The 23,663-nt window shown below is 45.9% G+C and overlaps 1 pseudogene; it reads right to left on the bottom strand.

Annotated features, from left to right (window-relative positions):
* Window positions 1–17,389: 17,389 nt before the first annotated feature.
* Window positions 17,390–17,797, bottom strand: LOC146349538 (uncharacterized; annotated as a pseudogene).
* Window positions 17,798–23,663: the final 5,866 nt, after the last annotated feature.

Below are 23,663 nucleotides of genomic sequence, written 5' to 3'. Positions count from 1 at the left end.
CCCATGGGAAACCCACAAGAGGACATGAGTGCAACAGTACCCTCCCACCCATGTTCCCACTAACTAGTGTACACAGGCATACTGCCTCTGATACTGGAGGTAGCATATAGACATCAAGAATAGGATCCATTGATAGCCTTCTCCTCCATGAATTTGTCTACCCGCCTCTTAAAGTTGGTGGCCATCACTACATCCAGCAGTAGTGAATTCCATAGTTTAACTATGCACTGTATGAAGAAGTCCTTCCTTTTATCTTTCCTCAATCTCCTTCTCCTACCAATCAGCTTCATGGGATGACCCCAGTTTCCAGTCTTATCAGAGAGGAAGAAAAATGTCTCCTTCTCCAGCTTCTCCACACCATGCATAATTTTGTAGACCTCTATCATGTCTCCCCTTACTCTCCTTTTTTCCAAGCTAATCAATCCCAGCTGTTGTAACCTTCCCTCATAGGGAAGATGCTCCAGCCCCTTGGCCATTTCAGTTGCCCTTTTCTGCTCTTTTTCCAGCACTGCAATATCTTTTTTTTAGATGTGTTGACCAGAACCGTACACAGTATTCTAAGTGTGGTCACACCATAGACTTGTATAAAGGTGGTAAGATAGTGGCAGTTTATTCTCAGTTCCTTTTCTTATTATGTCTAACATGGAATTTGCCTTTTTCACAGCAGCTGCACACCAGGTTGACATTTTTATCAAGCTGTCCACCACAACACTCTTTCTTTGTCGGTCTCCACTAGCTCAGATCCCATCAGCTTATAATTGAAGTTGGGATTTTCATTTCTGGATCAGAACAGGTTGGCAGAGCTTCCTTATACAAGCTCCACTGGAATGTCTTATGGCTATGATTGTTTTTGAGATTGTTTGTTTGAAGTTGTTTTAGATACATGATTCTTTTGTGTATATTGTCTGTTCATTTTTTTTATGTAAATGGTTTTTAATCTCTGCATATTGTATTTTTAATGTTTTTAATCTTTGTAAACTGCCCAAAGAGCTCCAGCTATTGGGCAGTATATAAATGTAATAAATAACAGCAACAACAACAACAACAATACTGACCTGCCCTGTTCCAGAAACAAGCATTTCTGCTTGTTTCTGGTTATTCCCAGAAGCGGTATTTGGATCAAGGCGACAAAGTTAGTTTTTTTTCACCTGCTGAATTGTTTTACATGTTCCATTATCTTGCCCAAAGCTGCTGGTTATCACTAATTGGCACTCATTAACGCTATAGTTCCTATCATTGCAGCGTTCTTGCTCCCTTTTGAGAAGTCTGACACAAGACATCCACTCTAATTCTTCTTCTAATGTCTGGGCAATCTCGGGGAAACAAAATAATTTTTTTCATGTTCATTCCATATGCAATCCCTTGGAACCAACTGCAAGGGACAGTATACTGAAAGGTGGCCTAGAAGTATATTAAATAAAAACATTTAAATACATACACAGTTTGACAGTACCACTAACATAAATTACATTGTGTTAGAATAAACAACCTCTAGTGCAACACTAATAGTATTTCCTGGCATGAGAGGTTTCCCCAGCAAACACTATTGGCGTTGCACTAGAATTTGCTTCTGCTAGTGCAACAAAATTTATGGTCGTGGTAGTGGCGAATGAGATGCTGCCCAGGAAGAGCAATCCTAGGAAACATTCAACCATACTTCAGGAGTTGCTTTCAGAGTCAAACTTTTTCATAAGTCTTGGATGTTCCTTCCTTATTTCCAAACTTTGCCAGCATGCATTTAGACTTTCCATCTCCATCGCAACTATTCTACCACTGGTTGCTGGCACCCCAAAGGACCCTCTTGCCCAGTGAATTGGGGTGGGGGGAGCAGAGGAAGCCCCATACTTTCCCAGTTGCTCCTTTATCTACTGTTGCACTCCATCAGGCAGCTGAAGATCATTTTGAATACGCTCAGTCTAGATGCTAAGGTAGCAGAAATATTTTTTTGAGAGCCAGTGTGGTGTAGTGGTGAGAGTGTTGGACTGGGAGCCGGGAGATCCGGGTTCTAGTCCCCACCCAGCCATGGAAGCTCACTAGGTGACTTTGGGCTAGTCACAGACTCTCAGCCCAACCTACCTCACAGGGTTGCTGTTGTGAGGATGAAATGGAGAGGAGGAGGAGGATAATGTAAGCCGCCGTGGGTTCCTTGCAAGAGGAAAAAAAGGTGGGATATAAATGCAATAAATAAAGAATAATAATAATAAAAGAAAAGATATCTATTCAAATATTACTTGGCTTAACTAACTTTTCTGCAGAAATCTCTCTCTCTCTCTCTCTCTCTCTCTTTGTGTGTGTGTGTGTGTGTGTGTGTGTGTTTAAAGTACTATTGAGATGTGCCCTCTAGTGGACTCATGAAAAAATGCATCTGGTGAGGTTGAAATGGAAATCTGAGTCACATCTGCATGCAAGTGTTTTGAGCTCCTGGTTCAGAGTTGTAACATGGAAACAGAAATGAGAGGGGAGCCTGGATTTTTGTGTGGCTGTAATGTTTGCATAAGCTATACACCAATGAAATCCTAAGGGCGTAGGCATGGGCGTCTCCTGGAATTTTGGGGGGTTGGGAGGGTGGGTGGTGAAGCTGCGCAGCATTTTGTAGTTGTAATTTGCGCGCTTAGCGTGTGCTACTACAACACACCTGTGCACTTTCCTTGTGTGTGCGCTCTTTCTGACTGAGCATCACATTTTGTGACACAGAGAAGCCTACACTTAGTATTGGAAGGTCCTGGGAACTGAACAGCACTAATGCAAAAGAGCGTTATATTCAAGAAGCACCATGAACTCTAACAACACTTTATTTGGAATGAGGGAGGGATAAAAGAAAACACTTAGGAACAAGAGGGAAAAAAACACCCAAACGCTCAAACACAGTACAGCTGTCTTAAGAATATATTGTATATTTTATGGCATCACTGCCCTCATCGTAATATTGACAACCTCACATGACTCGTCCTAGAATGATTTCCTTCTTCTTGAAAAAATTGGTGAAGACCATCTAGAGCAGTCTTCCCTAACCTGGTGTCCCCCAGATGTTTTGGACTGCAACCCCAGCATTCCAGACCATTGGCCATGCTGAGCGGGGATGATTGGAGCTGAAGTGCAAAACATCCAAAGGGCACTAGGTTGGGGAAGGCAGCTCTAGAGAGCAGCAGTGGAGTCGGTGTGGAGCATCTTTAGCAATGGAAGGAGAAATTTATTTTATTAATTAATTAATTTCATTTCATTTCTATACCGCCCAATAGCCGAAGCTCTCTTCAGTCTGCTTGACCAGGTGTTAGGGTTCTAGAGAAGCCTGGACTACTCACTTTACTTTTTACATGGTTCTCAGCCACTTTTTACATCAGCTAACAATACAACATTTCCGAGGCTTGAATTTTGAACTACAGCAATGTTCTTTTGGAATTACGTATTTTTCCTTAAACTGTACATTTTGTGTATGGTTGCACATTTTTTAAAAGCCCTGATAGCATCAGATCAGAGGTCTAGTAGCAGCAATAAGGGCTTGTCACCAGGTCTACCAGGATAGGTAGACCTGTCCTCTGAGAAATGTATATACCACGCCTATTCCTCTGTTGTTTCTCAGTGGGTAAACCTGGTGTACAGACAATGTCTTTCCACCCACCGCTGAAACCCTCAGTTCTTTCCATGACTCCCTTTGGGCCAACGGCCATTACAGGGTTGAAGGGCATGGTTACTACTGAGATGGGGCGACCTTTGTCAGCTTGCAGCCCACTGTTAGGCTCTGCTCTGCAGGCAATGCACAATAGAATCAGGTACCTTCACAAGAGGTTTCTTTATTTCTACAGTACATGAGAAAACACTGTGGAGCTGCATGGCGCAGTGCCACAGCTCCAAGGCCAACACTAAGAGAGAGATGGGAGAGGTTCCACTTGGGCCTCCCGCAAGAGCTAAAAATGGCAGGTTCTCTTAAAGCTATATATATGTATCACAACAACCCGTTCCAACCCTTAATAACTTGGACTGCTGCTACAATCAGTTTCACAACCCCATCTGCATTTCCCTAAAACACTAACAGCACTGGACTATGCTGCAGAACTATCATGCAGTACCCCCACTGGACACTGGACTACTTTGCAGGGCTTGCGTAACCCACACTTTCTCAGCCACAGCTCTGCCTTTATGATGATGCCACACCATCATAAAGATGATGAACTTTATCTGCACGCATTGTCAAGGTAATTTTTAAATGTTTATGAACTCAGAAAAAAATATTAACAAGAACCTGAGTTAGAAAGTTCATGGTCTTTGCTGCTACCTTTTGCTTTTTGGTAGATACACTACTGTCCAAATCCATCTACAGGATACTCCTGGATTTCTTTTTTTTATGAGGCTGCAATTATTTCCTAACAGGGAAGGGCCCCAAAAGGCTTAACATACCCAGAAGGGTTAACAAACCCAGATAGTGAGTGTGTTAACCATTGCTGTGACTTCATGCATTGGCTAAAAACACTAAGAGGTGGAAGCCGGCTAGTTTCTCACAAAATGAATAGCCAGAATAGCAGCTTCACATTTTGCCACATATCTTGGATTCTACAAGAGCTATAGACTTCCTTTTTTCTTTTTTCTTTTTTAAAGAAAGCTGGGGATCTGGAAGCTATGGCTTATCTCTGGGGGATCAATTGCCCCTCCTTGCCCCTTCCTGTGGATGTCCGTGAGCATGGATGAAATTTGGAATGACTGGCCTCATAATGTGACAGCCATCTGTCCCTTTCCTTTATTTTTTTTTCCCCAGCACTTTCTGAACCTTCATGGGTGAAAGCATAGGGATTAAGGTGTTTTCACATACCAGCATTAACAACCCAATCCTGTGCATGTTTACAGAGAGTGGGGAGGGTGGAGTTAAGCCACAAAAAGCCAATGTGTGTATAAGGAGTGCCTCTTCCCTTGTGATTCTGGGACTGGCAGGGATGATTCTTTAAAAAAAAAAAAAAAACACTTCCCAGATGGGTGACTTTCCGGTGTCCTCTCCCAACCTCACCTGTGGGCTGGAAAACAACCCATTGGTTCACTTTAAATTAAAGTGAGCTCAGCCAGGGGCCCATGCCAGGTGAAGCAGGATGGGAAGTCAGTGATTCCCATAGTCATGCTTTAGGGATGCTTTACGAAGCAGGCGCTCCTGCAGTCCACCAAACTGAAGGCCTAATAGGCTGTGGTGCCACCTGGCCGGGCCTGCCAGAAAGCCGGCTTCACTGCATTGCAGCCACTCTCAACTGAACTCACTCCACCCCCACCCCAGGTTTTATTTACTGACCTGCCCTGGCTGGACCTTGTTTGCCGGTGTTGCAGGGAATTGGAGCGTAGAGATCGATGGGGCAGGTGTGAGCAAATGCGGTACTGTTGCCACTCTCAAAATGGAGCTACTTTGGCATGGAGGAGCCCAGTCGTGCTGTTGCCTGCTGCTACCTCTTTGCCTTACAAGGAGACGCTCCTGCAGCACCAGTTGAACTCAAGGGCATCCCCCACCCCCATGTCTAATGTGCTGACCTCCTGTCCTGAGACTTGCTCTTGTGGCTTGAAACGGAAAGTAGAGATAGATGGGGCAGGTGCAGCCCAAGTAGCTGCTGTTGCCACTCTCAGAATGATGCCATCACTGGAGTCCAGGGGCGGGGGAGTTGCACCCCTTTGCCCCTATGAGTGGATGCCTATGGGCTTAGGCCTGAAAAGCATGACAAAGCTGCCTCCGACAATCTGGGAATCAACTGCACGATTTGTACCTATGTACATTGGATTTTCATGTGCATGTCCTACTCAAACATGATACCTATGCATGGATGTCCAGCAGAAAAGGTGGTGCCTGGTTGGCAGATAAAGAAGGCACACTCTAACCACCCTACTCTATGCAGGGGGACAACTGGGGGAAAACCATCACCACCAGGATTTAGGGAGAAAAACCACATTGTTGTCTACAAGAACTTTGCATCCATGAGTCTTATTTATCAAAACAACCTAGGGTCAGGAAACCTCCACCAGTAGATACCAGAAGGGTTAATTAGATTGTTGTTTTTAAAATAGAACATGGGACTACATGAGTTTGAGGAACCCAAGTGAATGCAAATATACAAGAACATAAAATTGCTATGTATCAGGACTCACCTTTCTGGGCTGCCCAATGGTCCCCATGTTTTGGTTGGGTTTGTTAGCCAGTCAGTTTTTGTGGAAACCAGTGAGGCTGATCTTCTTGCTCCATAACGGGAAAATGTGCCTCTTTTTTGCCCAGTGCCCAAGCAGCGGGGTTTACAGGAGTGGCAGATGGTGGCTGAGTTGCAACCCATCCCCTCCAAGTGATGACACTATGACCTGGACTGAGGGTACTTCCAGATGAGGCTCCCCCCCATCACTCTACTTGATTCACAGAATTTACAGGGGGTCCAGAGTCCAGATGTCATCTTTCACTTGTAACCATCCCCTGTTTTCCCACTGCTTCTAAGAACATAAGAAGAGCCCTGCTGGATCAGACCAAGGGTATCTAGTCCAGCATTCTGTTCACACAGTGGCCCAACCAGCTGTCGACTGGGAACCCAAAAGTAGATCATGAGTGCAATAACACCCTCCCACCCATGTTCCCCACCGACTGGAGTTTGTAGGCATACTGCCCCTGATACTGGAGGTAGCATATAGCCATCGAAACTAGTAGGCATCGATAGCCTTCTCCTCCATAAATTTGTCCACCCCCCTTTTAAAGCCATCCAAATTGGTGGCCCTCACCACATCTTGTGGTAGCGAATTCCATAGTTTAAATATGCACTGTGTGAAGAAGTGCTTCCTTTCATCTGTCCTCAGTCTCCCACCGATCAGCTTCATGGGATGACCCCATTAGGTTCTAGTATTGTGAGAGAAGGAGAAAAATGTCTCCCTATCCACCTTCTCCACACCATGAATAATTCTGTAGACCTCTATCATGTCTCCCTTTGCCCTCCTTTTTTCCAGGCTAAACAATCCCAGCTGTTGTAACCTTCTCTCATAGGGGAGATGCTCCTGCCCTTTGATCATTTCAGTTGCCTTTTTCTGCACTTTTTCTAGCTCTACAATATATTTTCTTAGGTGTGGTGACCAGAACTGTACACAGGATTCTACATAAGGTTGCACCTTAGATTTGTATCAGGGTCAGGGGAGTATGCTATTGGCAGTTTTATTCTCAATTCCTTTTGTAATTATACCACACATGGAGTTTGTCTTTTTTACAACAGCTGCACACTGGGTTGACAGTTTCATCGAGCTGTCTACCACAAACTATTTTCTCTCTCTCACTGCGGAAAATCTGTTAAGAAAGCAATGATGCAATAGTGGTGCGATGCCTTCTGAATGGCATTAGGAGCTCTCTGTCCGGAAGCACCCCAGCAGGCAGTCTGGCACCATCTTGAGTGGGGCCCTCTGTATGTCCCTATGAAGCCAACAGTCTTCAAACATTGGTTTCCCTTATGGCGGAGTATAAGGAAGACTTCCCTGGATGGCTGCCAGAATTAAATTTATGGCCAGCACCAGTAATCGTATTTATGAACCCCACACCCTGATCCCTTGAAATTCAAGATAGGCTGCCTTCTCTTGCATTGGCCACCCTGGTCTCTCTTTTCTGAGGGGGAGGGCTTGCTGACCATACAGCTTCCTACTGAAGTTTGGCCGTGGTGCAGAAGAGGGCCTTCTCACTTGTGGTGCCCACCATGTGGAATGATCTCCCTGCTGAGATCAGGTGGGCTCCCAGAGTGGAGGGCTTCCATCAACAACTGGAGACACGCTTGTTTGCCTTGGTGTTTCTCTGACTGCCAGCACTGTCAGCTACCCCTGGTTATTTTAATGAGATGTTATTGTTCTTATCATTGTTCTATTGGTTTAATTATTGGTTTTATTGCATTTTATCATGCGTTTATCTTGTTGTCCGCTTTGGGGTAGGGATGTCTGCTGTTTGGAAATCCGGCCATTTGGGGGCTCAATGGATTTCTGCAGCCTGCCCAGCTTGGCTTGCATTTGCAAGCTGAGCTACAGGTTTTCCCTGAACTCCAGGGACTTGTACAGCTTTTTTTTAAAGTTGGGGCCACAATTTGCACAAATAGAGAGTTGTGCAAATTCTGGAAAATATGGAAAATCTGTCAACTGTCCCGACTCCCTGCAGACCGAATCAGGCCAGTTAGCAGAAAATGGAACGAAGTCCAGGGGACCAAGCCAATGAAAGCTCATTGAGCTCTACCCCCACTCCCCAAACAAATTCTTCCAACCTCCCTATGTATTGCCCCTGCAGTGGGCTTTGAACTATTAGTTTAAAGGTGCCAAGATGGTGATAAACCAGATCCCGGTTTACTTACAAGGAGATACTTTATTGAGTAACTTACAGCACACAGGCATACCCAATGGTTGGATTAGACAGCTTCTCTGAACCCAGAGCCATGGGATACAATGGGTTTTATTCCATACATGTTAGCAGCAAGGCAGCATGACAGCAGCAAGTGCCATCTAGTGTTCATTCCTAGCATAGAATAGCCGGGCTTGGTTCTCAGCACAGCCACCTGCAGCTCAGCACAAACACATAGCTTCACTTCCCAGGCACAGCCTAATAAGGCCTTCTACTCATTAGTAAGGAATGTGCTGAGGCAGCTGTTATCGGCCTTTGACTCATCTTCACATGCTCAGAGGCTTACTAGCAAGGGAACTGCACTAATAATGAACTTAAACAAGGCATTATGGCTCTCTAGGCCACTCTACCCCTTCATGGATCACTGCCTTGTTGTGGCAAAGGGGCTTGCGTAACTCAGTGAAGCCATAAGCTATGCTGTGCAGGGCCACCCAAGACGGACAGGTCATGGCAGAGAGTTCTGACAAAATGTGGTCCACTGGAGAAGGAAATGGCAACCCACTCCAGTATTCTTGCCAAGAAAACCCCATGGAACATTGACTACGCTAAAGCCTTTGATTGTGTGGATCACAACAAACTGTGGCAAATTCTTAAAGAGATGGGAGTACCAGACCACCTTACCCGTCTCCTGAGAAACTTGCACGACGGTCAAGAAGCAACAGTAAGAACCGGACATGGAACAACCGATTGGTTCAAAATTGGGAAAGGAGTACGACAAGGCTGCATATTGTCACCCTGCTTATTTAACTTATATGCAGAGTACATCATGAGAAACGCCGGGTTGGATGAATCACAGGTTGGAATTAAGATTGCTGGGAGAATTATCAACAACCTCAGATACGCAGATGACACCACCCTAATGGCAGAAAGCGAAGAGGATCTAAAGAGCCTCTTGTTGAGGGTGAAAGAGGAGAGTGCAAAAGCTGGTTTGAAACTCAACATTAAAAAAATGAAGATCATGGCATCTGGCCCCATCACTTCCTGGCATATGGAAGGGGAAGAAATGAAAGCAGTGACAGATTTTATTTTCTTGGTGACTGTAGCCATGAAATTAAAAGACGCTTGCTCCTTGGGAGGAAAGCTATGACAAACCTAGACAGCATAGTAAGAAGCAGAGACATCACCTTGCCGACAAAGATTCGTATAATCAAAGCTATGGTTTTCCCAGTAGTAACGTATGGCTGTGAGAGCTGGACTATAAGGAAGGCTGAGTGCCGAAGAATTGATGCTTTCGAAGTGTGGTGCTGGAGGAGACTCTTACGAGTCCCCTGGACTGCAAGGAGGTCAAATCAGTCCATCCTAAAGGAAATCAACCCTGAGTGCTCATTGGAAGGACAGATACTGAAGCTGAAACTCAAATATTTTGGCCACCTAATGCGAAGAGAAAACTCTCTGGAAAAGATCCTGATGCTGGGGAAGACTGAAGGCAAAAGGAGAAGGGGACGGCAGAGGATGAGATGGCTAGATAGCATCACTGATGCAATGAATATGGACTTGAGCACGCTCCGGGAGAGAGTGCAGGACAGGAAGGCCTGGCGTGCTATGGTCCATGGGGTCACGAAGAGTCGGACACGACTGAACGACTGAACAACGACAACAACAACAAGGCCCCTCTAACACTACAGGTGACTTGGCTATGCTCCTGGGGCCAATACACCCTACTCTGGGATTTCTTTCTTTCTTTCTTTCAATGAAAAGCAGTATAGTAATTCTCTGAAATTGCTGCTTGCTTGCCCAGGGTTGCCTTGCCCCTGCCCAAATGTACCTCCCACACCACTGGCCTCAGTGAGCCCCTACTGCTAAAATAGAATGAAGGGCTCTTGAGGAATAAGATTTTATATTGGTTTATAATGGAAAACTAACAGCCATTCCTACAGCTTTCTTCATATTGGCTGATCTGGAGTGCTGAGTCCATCTCCATCACCTCCCTAATTATTCCAAAGTCCTAATTATTCCTGCAAAAAGAAAATAAAAGATTGTACTTTGTGCAGTGAGACATAATCCTTCTCTCAAGTATTTTATCGTCCCATCTTGAAACATGAAAGAGACAAGAGGATGTGAATCTAGTGCTAAATGAAACCATGAAGGAATACCTTGTGTGATTTATCCCAAAAGCTCTGATGTCTCAATGCATTTTGAATTGAAGCATCTTGATCAGCAGAAAGGCTGCTCCATAAAAGCGAAGCTGTAAATAGGCTCAGAATCCTCTTGCTGGATCAGATGAGGGTCCATTTAACCCAGTATTCTGTTCCCAACAATGGCCAGCAAGATGCCTCTGGGAAGCTCTCAAGCAGGGTGTGATGGCTTTCTGCTTGTAGCATCTGGTATCCCCCTCTGAATGGGGAGGTTTCTAGGTCAGCTCTAGCCATTGGCCTTAAAAGCCAAATGTAAATATCTCATAACCTATTGATATTCTGTCTTAACAGCTACCCTGCTAACAAATTGTAGAGGCTGATTGCTTTCCTTAGGAAAAAGGATCTGACTCCTCATTGACCTCTAGTGTTCTTTTATCTCGAGATTGCTGCCTCTAGTTCTTGAACATTTCACTAGCTTGAGCAGCGCTATTAAATCTTCTTCATTGAATGCTTTTTAAATGTGGCTCCTGGGATTACTGACTTTCATGCATGATCTTACCACAATGACATAAATCACTAACATATTAACCTTCCCCTATTAAATGCACATCACTCGGAGGCATTTTGCTCATGACAGAAACCATACATCAGGCGCCTGGGTTCCTAAAGTGGCAATTTACCCCATTTCTATTAGATGGGAACACCAGACAACCCTCACGCAGCAACGATCTCTGGAGTGCGGTTACTTCAAATATTTATTAGCAATAAAATTGTCTGCATGACATTTCAGAGTTACATGGCCAAGCTGAGTTTTAAGGCATCTCTTCATATGCAAGTAAGGGAATATTGCAATAAGGGGACATTGTTCTCCAAGCGATGCAAAACCCGGATCATGACACTAGGGGTCCTTCTCTTATGCAAAATGATTAGTACAATTCCTATAATGCACAGGGCCTAAATGGAACCATGTAGCAAGTAAATGAACCAATACTTTATCACTAGATTAGATTCTATAGAAAAATTCACAGCCCAGAAAATAAGATGCTCACTTCCTTGATTCAATGGGCCGGTCACAGCAGTAATATACAGGAAACAAGTATTTCCCGGCTTAGTAACAAACATGGTTAAATGGTTATGGCTAGTATATTGTGTTGACCATATTGGTATAATGAACAGTGGTAACATTCTTGGTTATGTCCCAACACACTGTAGGTCTTGGTGTTATCCTCTAAGGAACGAGGGCAGGTCCAACAACTTTGGAATTGTGAAGAGATAGGTTTCAATCCTGAGAACCATAAGCAGAAGGAAGTAGTGATGGGGGAAGAAATTTGTTTGGTTTGCATTTGAATGAGAACTTATTTAATTCTGCTCTCTCAAAGCAATATGTGAACTGAAACTCAGTTATTTTTCAAAATTTGCACTTCTCCGAATTTTGCAGTGGAGTTCTCCAATCAAAAACTGGAGTACAGAAATGTGTATATTAGGGAAATGTGCACAACTAATGCACATATTAGTGAAAATGTTAAAAACGCATATTAGGAACATTGCTTGCAAAAATGTGGGTGTTGGAGAAATGTGCACAAAAATGCATATGGGTTTTCATGCAATCTTTAAAAAAAAACCCTCAGAGTTTGTGATATACCAAACTTAAAATTGGAAGAATGAGAAACTGAGAGAAACTGAAATTGGCAGATTTGTTCATCCCTAGAAAGAAGCTAATGGAAGGGGACTTTCCCAACACCACCTTCCTACTGCAGTCCCCTAAAAAACCACCTCTGAAGTTGTGAGATGAGCACAGGAAGCTGCAGCGTGGAGGATGTTGTAGAAAGCTTCCTTCCATGAGCTTCGTTCTGCTCACAGTTCTCAGTTTCCAGCCCACGTTTGGCAAGGAAGGATGAGGAACACATTATGGCCATAGCAGTAGAGAAAATCCCATGAGAAATTTAGAGCCAGCACTGTGGTGATATGACAAAATCACAAGGCCATGTGGAATTTATACTGATGTTTGCATGTGTTTGCTGTGTTAAATAGAACCCAGGTAAGTTAAGGTTAACTGTTTGTAGCGAGTGGGTGAAAGGTGGGAGGGGTGTGTGTGTGTGTGTGAGAGAGAGAGAGAGAGAGAGAGAGAGAGAGAGTTTATAAAAGGCAAGAGCAGATGGTTGGTTAGACAGGGACAGGGTTTGGAGATAAAGACAGTGCCTTAGGGTTTGATGGAGCTGCATCTAGATAGTGGGGTTGTGGGACTAGGAGTTAGAAGGGGTAGAGCAGGCAGGGTAAGACCAAGAACTGAGTGATTTATTATAAGATATAACATCTCTTGTATTAAACAAACTTGAATTTGTTTTAAAATTATAAAATCCCACGCCTTGTTCATCTTTCTCCGTGATCAATAGTGTTCATATTTCCTGGGTACTTCCCTTCATTGGGTGAAGGGAACCAATTAGCCATATTGGGTGTCTCTTTTTACCTGGCAAATGTAGGGGCTGAAGCTTGTGGGACAGTGAGGACAGCTGTCCCACAGTGGAGGCAGACAGACAGGGTGTGTGTGTGTGTTATGTCATAGGTGGCCACAACTATGAGATTGCGCTCCTCTGGCATGCAGGACTGTACTTCATATGCTGTCCCATGAACGTGCAGAACAATACTAACCTAAGAAGCACAACAGAAGAACTAGCAGGAAAAGTTCAAGCACAAAAAGAAGGCAAGATGGGGAGTCTCCAAATGATCAATAAGAGCCATTGCCTTGAACAACCGACAACAGGTTCTACAGCACTTTAATCACAGGCAAAGGGTTGCAGCAGCATTCCACAACCTGATGCTGGCTGGGAATTATGGGAGTTGGGGAAGACTGGGTTACAGGGGAAATGCCTCTGCCTTGGATTCTGGAGAACTGAAGCCACTCAGTGGACAGTACTGGTCTGATTCCATCAGTCTGATTTGTAGTTTGGAAGTGTGTGTGCCCCCCCCAGCCCAGTTTTGCTAGTAGATGCTGAGGTGACAGCTGTGGCCAGGTGTGCTTTTGTCCAGGTTAGACTGGTGAACCAGTTCCACCTGTTCCTGGTGCAGTCACACCTATCCATAAGCAGGCTGCTTATGTAGTACTGTGGTTCTTTGAGTGGTCATCAGTGCAGTCACATCTGTATGCTCTGCACTGACATCCCTTTGGAACTTTCTACAGCTAGGCTAGCATTTGATGGGGCGCCTGCCTCCATCCTCCATTGCAGGCAGCAAGGGGGCATGTCCCCTGCCTTCCAACTCAATTCCTAATGGAGCTCACACAGAGACTATATAAGGAAACATCACAAGGGCAGGCTATACTAGCACCTGCACCAGAATTGCAGCGTGGGTTGTGTAACTGCACAAGGCGATGAAAGAACCACAGCTACAGGTAAGGAACCTGTCCTCCTTTGTGGTCTCTGTGCAGTCTTAGATAGGGGCGAATAGCAACTTCCCTTAATGGAGACAAAGCAGAGGCGAATTATGCATGGTGTGGAGAGTGTGGAGAGGGAGACATTTTTCTCCCTCTCTCATAATACTAGAAACTGGGATCATCCCATGAAGATGATTGGTGGGAGAATCAGGATAGATAAAAGGAAGGGCCTCTTCATACAGTGCATAGTTAAACTATGGAATTTGCTACCACAAGATGTAGTGATGGCCACCAACTTGGATATAAAGGGGGATGGGACAAATTCATGGAGGACAGGGCTATCAGGGGTTACTAGTCATGATGGCTATATGCTACTTCCAGTATCAGAGGCGGTATGCCTATGTACACCATTTCCTGGGGAACATGGGCGGAAGGCTGTTGCCTTCATGTCCTACTTGTGGGTTTCCCGTGGGCTGCTGTTTGGCCACTGTGTGTACAGAATGCTGGACTAAATGGACCCATGGTCTGATCCAGCATGGCCCTTCTTATGTTCTTAGATGCTTAGAGAGCAACAGTGCTCAATCCGGCCCTTCCAAAGGAAGCCTCCACCCTTCTGTGAGCATCCAGTCTGTAGTGCCAGATGAATATAGATGGCTGCCAGGCCGGTTTGTGGAGGCCTGGGCCTTGAGCATATAGGATATACAGTTTTTGAGAAATAAAAATGTAAGAGAGCTTCACATGCTAAATTGTGTGCTCTTGATATCAACAGCTTTTATTACAATGACCTGGGCTGATGCTTTCAGCTAGTCATCTGCTCTTGTACTACTAGGTTCGATATTCAGTCTCTTGCTCTAAAAGATTGCTTATGAAGCTACATGAAATGCAAGGCTGGCCCAAGACATTTTGCTGCCTGAAATGAGGGACAAAATAGTGTCTCTCTTTCCCCATCCCCCATCCCAGCTACAGAAGCTGACTGGACGGACAGTCGAATCTTATTCAACACTGATGGTGGGACAGCATCCTACACCTGTCCTGAGGCAGCAGGCTAGCTTCGGATGCAGGGAAGGTCACACGGAATACACAGCTGTCCTCCAGCAGAAGGGAATGGCCAGGGGATGCCACTGCTGCCTCCTCCACAATACCCAGCATCTGCCACCTGAGGTGATCACCTCACTGCCTAATGGTAGGGCTGGCCCTGCTGATATGGAGTCAGATCATCGTTGATCCATTTCTCCTTTCTGCTTTTGTTACGTTCAAGCCCAGACTTCTCCTACTGAGAGCTCTCCAAGCTCTCAGCAGCAGCTTTCCCCAGCGTTTGGGGGATTCTTCTAATTTTTAAACCAGAGATTGAACATGATAGAGGTGTGCAAATTATGCATGGTGTAGAGAATGTGGGTAGGGAGACATTTTCCCCCCTCTCTCATAATACTAGAACCCGGGGTTATCCCATGAAGCTGATGGTGGGAGATTCAGGACAGATAAAAGGAAGTCCTTCTTCACACAGTGCATAGTTAAACGATGGAATTTGCTACAACAGGATCTAGTGATGGCCACCAATTTGGATGGCTTTAAAAGAGGACTGGACAAATATCAGGAGGAAAGGGCTATCATTGGCTACTAGTCTTGATGGCTATGTGCTACCTCCAGTACCAGAGGCAGTGAGCCTATGTGCACCAGTTGCTGGGGAACATGGGTGGGAGGGTGCTGTTGTGCTCATGTCCTGCTCTTGTGGGTTCCCAGTCAACAGCTGGTTGGCCACTGTGAGAACAGAATGCTGGACTGGATGGACCCTTGGTCTGATCCAGCATGGCTCTTCTTATGTTCTTGGGACGTTCTACTGAGCTATAGCATCTCAGGATACAAGTATATTACATTCTTGCCCCCACAAAGAGCTCAACATGGAGGCATATACATAGTGTGTGTCCCCTTTTAACTTCACAGTCAGCCCATGGGGTAGATTAGACTGAGAGACTGACTGGCCTGGTAAGAGCAAGCTAGCCTCATGTATTGATATAATCATTCACATGCTGCCTTTTAGGACCAAGTCCTCATAAGCGGACAAGGGGGCTCACATAATAAAACACTATCTCTCTCTCTCTCTCTCTATCCTGGAACTCCCTTCCCAGGGAGGCGAGAGTGGCACCCTCCTTGATATGTTTTCGCAGGCATGCAAAAACTTTTTTGTTCCAGCAGGCCTTTGGGGATAACTAGTCTGGACCTGGGAAAATGCGACGTATGGATACCATTTTTGTTGTTCTGGTTGTCTTTTAATGTTTTAATATCTTTACAATTTTAATATCAATGATTTAATTATATTTTTTAACTTTTATACAGTTGTATTTATATTTCTATTTATAGGTTTTAATTGTAGCAGTTTTAACGTTGTAAGGTTGCCTTGAGTCCCAGTATTGGGGAAAAGGCGGGATATCAATATAATAATAATAATAATAATAATAATAATAATAATAATATCAATATAGCAATTAAACAGCAGTATTCCATAAAATATAAAAATTTCAGGCTAATCAAAATACTCCCAGCAGGAAGGCAAAGAGGCTAAACACAATTTTAATTCAGGAAAAATCGAGATGAAAAAGATGCATTTTTACAACCATCTTGAAAATATTCGGAGTTGAGGCCTTGTGTACTTCCATGGGCAGAGGGTGCCAGAGCCTGAATGGAGATTTCATAGCATATATTGGTCTTTTTAAACCATAAGAAGAGCCATGCTGGATAAGGCCAAGGGTCCACTTAGTCCAGCATTCTGTTCACACAGCGGCCAATCCATTGCCTGTGGGAAACCTGCCAGTAGGACATGAGCATAATAGCACCCTCCTGTTCATGTTCCCCAGCAACTGGTAAACGAGGCATCCCCCTCTGATACTGGAGGTAATATGAAGCCATCACAACTAGCTGCCAGCCACTGATAGCCTTTGAAGTCCAAATCAGGCCCCCGTCAGTAGTCATGGATGTAGACAAAACACACTCCAGTGGTGGGTTAGGAACAGACTTTACTTGAGATCTAACAGGCTTATGTCTGGAGGTAAGTTGGCTGAGGTCAGCCTCATGGTCAGCACCCCTTGCAGGGGGACGTAGGAAGAATAGGAGAGTAGGGGAGGAGACAAGGAAAAGGCAATACGATCTCCAGAGATCCCCTCCCACCTGACTCAGGCACATATTAACCCTTCAAGTTCAGGTTCAGTGACTCACGGCCCTCCGACCCCCCTTCTCGAGGGCAATGGGTCACTGCACTAATCCCACGCCCATCAGGGGGCGCTGGTGCAGTTCCCCCAGCAGAGGCTGTCAGCACATCTGCCACCATTTCTTCAGTCGTGCAATACCTCAGTTCAGTCACCTCTTGCTCTACTAAGTCTCTTGTCAGGTGATGCCTCATGTCAGCGCACTTCGTCCGTGGCCTCAGTTTCTCGCTCGATGCCAGCTTTAGGCACCCTGGATAGTCTTCATATAGCACTGTAGCTTGCATGTTCTCCAGTCCCATGTCAGTGAATAATGGTCTGAGCCAAATCACTTCCTCACACGCACTGCCTGTTGCCACGTATTCTGCTTCTGCGGAAGACACGGTCACAACTGCCTGCTTCTTACTGGCCAACTGATAGTCCTGCCATTGTATGTGAACAGGTTTCCTGATGTGGACTTGCGGTCTGACTCATTGCCCTCCCAGTCTGCATCCACAAACCCGGTCAGCCCTGCTTGCATGCTGCTGGGCAGTTTGAGCTTTGCAGGTGTGGTACCTTTCAAATAGTGCAACACGCGCGTCACTCTGTTCCAGTCGCACTGAGATGGCTTGGCTACTTCCCTGCTCAGGATGCCCACGCCTGCAGCTATGTCTGGCCTGGCCACTGTCGGGGTGAATAGCAGCTTGCCAAGGGCCCTTCGATACGGCTGATTATCCAGCAGTGGGACTTCATCATCTCGCCCCTTCAGGTGATCTGTTGTCATGGGAGTCTTGACCTCTTTCGCCTCTGCCATTCCGAACTCCAGCAGCATCTCCTGATCTTCTCTCTCTGACTAAGGAGGAAGCTCCCATCGTCCCCCTTCTTGACCTGTATACTCAAATCATGCGCTATTGGACCCAGGTCCTCGATTTCAAAGCTCTGCTTCAGTCTGACAATAATTACCGTGCCATCGCTTTCCTGCTCATAGCACAGGACCAGATCGTCCACATACACCAGTATGTATGCCCACCTGCCACCTTTCCACCTGGGATAGAGGCAACAGTCTGCTTTCCCCTTGGTGAAGCCCAGATTTACTAGCACTCCATTAATTTTCTCGTTCCAGGCCCTGGCAGCCTGCTTAAGTCTGTAAATGCTTTTGTGCAGTTTGCACACTTTCCTTGCTCCTTCTGGATCTACAAACCCTGGCGGTTGCATCATGTGCAGGTCTTCTTCTATTTCAAGAATGCTGTCTTAATGTCTAGATGCCTAACTTGCATCTCCCTGCTGGCTACGATGCTCAGCATTGCTCTAATGGTGGTGTGCTTTACCGGGGCAAACGTTTCATCGTAGTCCTCCCCATACTTTTGAGAGTATCCCCTCGCTACTAACCTGGCTTTGTAGCGTTCTACTTCACCATCTGCATTGTGCTTCACCTTGAAGGTCCACTTGCAGCCGATTGCCTTGCAATTGGGGGGAAGTTCAGTCAGGGTCCAGGTCCCATTTTGGTGTAATGAGTCCACCTCTTCCTGTGCTGCCTTCTCCCACCTGTCTGCCTCATCCTTGGGCAAGGAGGCAATGTCCTCCCAACTCACTGGCTCTTGGATCTGCTGTGCCCTGCCTGCAAAATAATAGTCCCTGTACCTGGCTGGCGGCATGCCTTTGGTGGCCCTCTCCGACTTCCTGGGTTCCTGCTGCTCTGCTGCATTCAGCCTGGGCTACCTGGTGTCAGCTGCCCTCTCATCAGGTGTGTTGGCTGCCCTCTCATCTTCCTCGGGTGCTGTGGGCTCCCATTCTCCACTCTCAAGTATGCTCAGCTTCACCTCTATCAGCTCCATAGTCCCGGACCTTGCAGGCTCATCGAACTGCACACTTCGGCTGACTATGATGCTGCAGTCTTGGGGAATAAGAACTCTGTAGCCTTTATGGTAGGGACTGTATCCCACCAGGCCCCCTTTGATGGCTCTGTCAGCCAGCTTGGTCCTTTTCTGTTCTGGGATGTGAGCATAGGCCTTACAACCAAACACTCTCAGATGGCCCATCTTCGGCTTGGCTCCATGCCACAGTTTCAAAGGTGTTTTGCTAGTGGCCCTGGTTGGCAGCCTGTTCTGGATGTAGGCCGCCGTAGACACTGCCTCTTCCCAGAATTTCAATGGTAGATTTGCATCTGACAGCATGCTTCTTAGCATGTCTAGGAGTGATCTGTTGTGCCTCTCAGCCATGCCATTCTGTTCCGGTGAGTAGCTGACCGTCTTTTGGTGTGCGATGCCTTGGGCCTGGAGGTACGCTTCCATCTCCTTTCTGATGTACTCTCCTCCATTGTTGGTACGAATGGCACCCAATGTCTTGTGGAATTTGTTCTTCGTTGCTGCAACAAACTCCTTCAGCTTGCTCAGTACTTGATCCTTATGCTTGAGGATGTACCCTGTTGTGAACTTGGAATAATCATCAATGAAGATGAGGAAGTACTTACCCCCTCCATGGGTTATCGCCTCCATCGGTCCACAGAGGTCAGAGTGGATGAGCTTCAGTGGTTCTTTAGCTCTGCTCTCACTTGCCTTGGGCAGTGGGGCTCGTGCGGACTTGGTCTTGATGCAACACACACAGCTCATCCTTGACCTGCACGCTGGGATCTGTGTCTGCAACGAGTTCCTTAGTCACCAACTCCTTCACTGCCTCCATGCTTCTGTGCCCCACGCATCTGTGCCAGAGGTGGATGCAACTGTTGTGGGGTGTGTGGTCTGCCCTCTTTGCCTCTTTTCTGCTGCCAGCAATTTCATACATAGAGTTCCTTACCCTGGCATTGCCCCACAACCTTCCTTCTCTGGAGATTTGGCATTCATCCCCTCAAAAAGTAGGACAAATCCATCTGTAGTAAGCTTTCTTACTGAGAGCAAGTTCCCTTCCAGGTCTGGCACAAACAAGATGTCTGTTAGCTTTGTTTTCCCACCATGCGGTGGTGCTATACAGTCTATGGTGCCTTCTCCTATTCCAGCTGCTTTTATCTGTTTCCCATTAGCCAGGTAAACATCACCCTGCTTTTGGTGATCCAGTTCCTCGAAGAACTCCCTCTGTCTAGTCATTGTCAGGGTGGAAACTGAGCCCAAAGAGCCTCAGAGCAGTTCGGATTCTGAGGAGGAACAGCAATCCATGGGAGAGGGGCCAGCTCATCCCTCACAGGCTCAGCACCTGGCAGAGATTCTTCCTGCCAGCATTCCTAAGATAGATAGTGACCCTGGCAGTGAGGGAGTGCGGGAGGGGGGCTTCTTAGACGCTCGACGCAGATGCAAAGAGCGACGAGTGATGGAGGGCGCGGAAAGGAGGTGTCGCGCCTGTTTGACGCGCAAGCAACAGCCGCCTCCCATGGACCCAAGGGAAAGAGGGAGGATCTCTCCCTAGCCCATAAGTTCTGGGTCTTCGAGTGACTCTCTTTCAAACGGGGATCAACTGCCTACTTGAAGCTTAGGCCACGCTGCTGTTCCTTGCTTTAGCTGCTGGTGATTAGCATCTGAAAGAGTCAGTAAGTTGTAAAAGGATTAAAGCCTTGAAAAGAATCCTTTCGTCTGTGTCTTGAGTTGGCTATTGGAATCTACTGAGAGAGGCTGCCAAGGCGCTCCTGACAGTCATGTGGCTGCTAGCTCCTGAGTCCAGCACCCAAACTAGGTTGTGCCTCTGAGCTCTGGTTACTCCGAGGTAAACAGACCAGCAGGAATGTGACTTGCCCTCTGTTGCTCTTGGGATCCCTCTTGTGGTTGTTTTCAGAACAGTCTCTCTTGAAATGTGTCCTGGCTCCACATTTGTAGCATTCTCTTGTCCTTGCCTTAAGGGCTTGTTCTGATTCCCTCATGGCCTTTGTTTCTGGCCTAGCCTTGTCCTCTTACATGAAGCAACGGCCATGTTTTCCATCCTGCAATTCCACTCACTAATCAGCCTGGCTTTACATAGTCCAGTCTTAGCTCTGCTTCAGGGTGTGTTTCCAAAGCTGTTAGGAGGGGTTCTTAGGAGTCATCTAGGCTGCACAAAGTGATGACATCCTCCTCCGGGGTCTCTGAGCCAATTTCCCGCAGCTCCTCGACAACCTGCAAGACTGCATTTATATGGTCTGGCAAGCTGGCTCCTTTCTTGAGCCTCAGCTTCCTCTTCAAGAGGTTTGCATTTATGCTGGTAGGCTGGTGCACCATCCTCAGAACCTCCCACATTTGCTTAGCTGTTTTCTCATTTCTGATGTGGAGCAACTGGTCATTTTGGACTGATAGAGCAATTGTTGCCCTTGCTTTACTGTCCCTTTTGTCCCAGTCCTGTTTTTTTTTGCGGGGTGAGCCAATTCCAGAACCTCCCACAAGTCCTCTTTCACTAGCACCATTTCCATCTTGAACTTCCATATCTCGTAGTTCCTGGTGCCTAGTTTCTCCAAGCCTGCATGTACATTTCCTTCAGCCATCATTCCACCCACTGATTTTTTTTTTCTTCCTTGTCTATCAGATGGACAGTACTCACAGGTTTCCAGGTGATTCCTTGGAAAAACCTTTTTCTTCTTTATTGGCTGCTGGGCCACATACCTGAAGTCTGAATCAGCCCCCCATCAGTAGCCACGGATGTAGACAAAACACACTCCAGTGGTGGGTTAGGAACAGACTTTACTTGAGATATAACAGGCTTACGTCTGGAGGTAAGTTGGCTGAGGTCAGCCTCATGGTCAGCATCCCTTGCAGGGGGAAGTAGGAAGAATAGGAGAGTAGGGGAGGAGACAAGGAAAAGGCAATATGATATCCCAAGAGACCCCTCCTACCTGACTCAGGTACATATTAATCCTTCAAGTTTAGGTTAAGTGACTCATGGCCTGAGTCCCTCCAACAGCCTTAACCTCCATAAATGTATCTAATCCCCCTTTAAAGCCATCCAAACTGGTGGTTGTCATTACGTCTTGTGGTAGTGAATTCCATAGTATACTATGCGCTGTGTGAAGGAGTCCTTCCTTTCATCTGTCGTGAACCTCTCACCAATCATCTTCATGGGACAAGCCCATTGGGTTCTAGTATTATGAGATACTAGAACCCAATGTCTCACTACACCATGCATAGTTTTGTACACCTCTTATCTCTCTCCTTACTTGCCTTTTTTTTTTTAAGCTAAACAGTCCTAGATATTGTAACCTTTCCTCATAGGGGAGTTGCTCCAGCCCCTTGATCACTTTAGTTGCCCTTTTCTGCTCTTTTCCAACTCTACAATATCCTTATTTAAGTGCGGTGACCAGAACTATATACAGTATTCTAAGTGTGGTTGCACCATAGACTTGTATAATGGCGGTACGATATTGGTAGTTTTATTCTCAATCCCTTTCCTAATTATGCCTAACATGGAGTTTGCCTTTTTCACAGCAGCCATAGACAGGGTTGACATCTTCATGGAGCTGCCCAGTAGATGACATCTTTCCTGGATGTGGTACCTTTTAGCTGGAGCTGTCGGAGACTGAGGCTGGGGTCTTCAGTATGTGTTCATCCACAGTATGTGTTCTGCCACTGGTATTTTAAAGTTCATATCCGATACTGTTGGAAAGCCGACAGTAGTCTTATCCATGTCTATTCAGAAATAAGTCTCTGTTTTCAATGAGGCTTATTAGCGGGTGTGTTGAATGATGTGAATTTCTGTCCAGGACTTCTGGAGGGCAGGTTGGTGTCCAGGGCTGCTGCCTGAAGTCCTGGGGTTGGATCTGTCTTCCATTGATGGAAGGGCTCTGCTCACAAAAGGTGCCTCTGCCTCCTTCTCTGCACCACAGCCCACCCCATTTTGCAGGCTCTCCATACCATTGTGTAGCATTTTCAGGGGGCTGGAGCTGCTGTGTGGAGGAAGAGGTGGGGTAATTTTATGCTCCTAGATCTGGATCCAACCCCTGGAGTTTTATTTCACTGAGACGAAGGTGTATGAATACCCTTCCTTCAGGCTAAACCTGGAAGTTTGCAAGCATGGATTTAATGTGGAGAACGTTGTTTTAGGTTTTCAGAAGCTACTTCCCTTTTAATTTCCTTTTCAGCAGAACTGAGAGATCACATTTCTTAAATCCAAAATATCTTTGAAAAGAATGGACTGAACAAGTTACATTACACAGAGGGAATTACAGTAAGGGCATGAATCACCAAGTTTTATTTCTTTTGGAAGGGACACCGCTGATATTCCAGCTAAGGCTAGTAGAAGGTACTCCTGGCTACTACTGCTACTTGCACATCCAAGAAGGGCACCAAACTGCCCAGCTGCTTCCTCTACGCCATTTAATTTTATCCCAGAAAGTGACCTGTTCCACTGATTTTTGACTGCCTTCTGAATTGTTCTCTCTCTATTAAATTTTGGTTATTTGTTTTAAAAGCTGGTTTTGTTTGTGATGATGTTAGCTGCCTTGGGAGCATTTGTTTATTTCTTTGATTTGTACCCCACATTTCTACCAAGAAAAGTGACACTCAAGGCAGCTTACAATCATAAATAAAACATGATTAAAATAAGAAAACAACTGCATTAAAACACAATTAAATACATAGCAACGACACCATAAAAACAGCATCCAATCCAATAGACCTGCTTACATGCCAAGGACCTGCTTGAATAAATAGGTCTTTACCTGTCGGTGGAAGGACAGTAAAAAGGGTTCCACAGCTCGGGAGCGGCCACCAAAAAGGCCCTCTCTCAGGTTC

The sequence above is a fragment of the Heloderma suspectum genome, chromosome 3 (genome assembly GCF_057233095.1).
Source record: "Heloderma suspectum isolate Gila_16-S chromosome 3, 16-S_ref, whole genome shotgun sequence".
NCBI classification, from domain to species: Eukaryota; Metazoa; Chordata; class Lepidosauria; order Squamata; family Helodermatidae; genus Heloderma; species Heloderma suspectum.
Note: the sequence above shows the minus strand (reverse complement) of the source record. Positions and strands in the feature narration are given on the sequence as shown.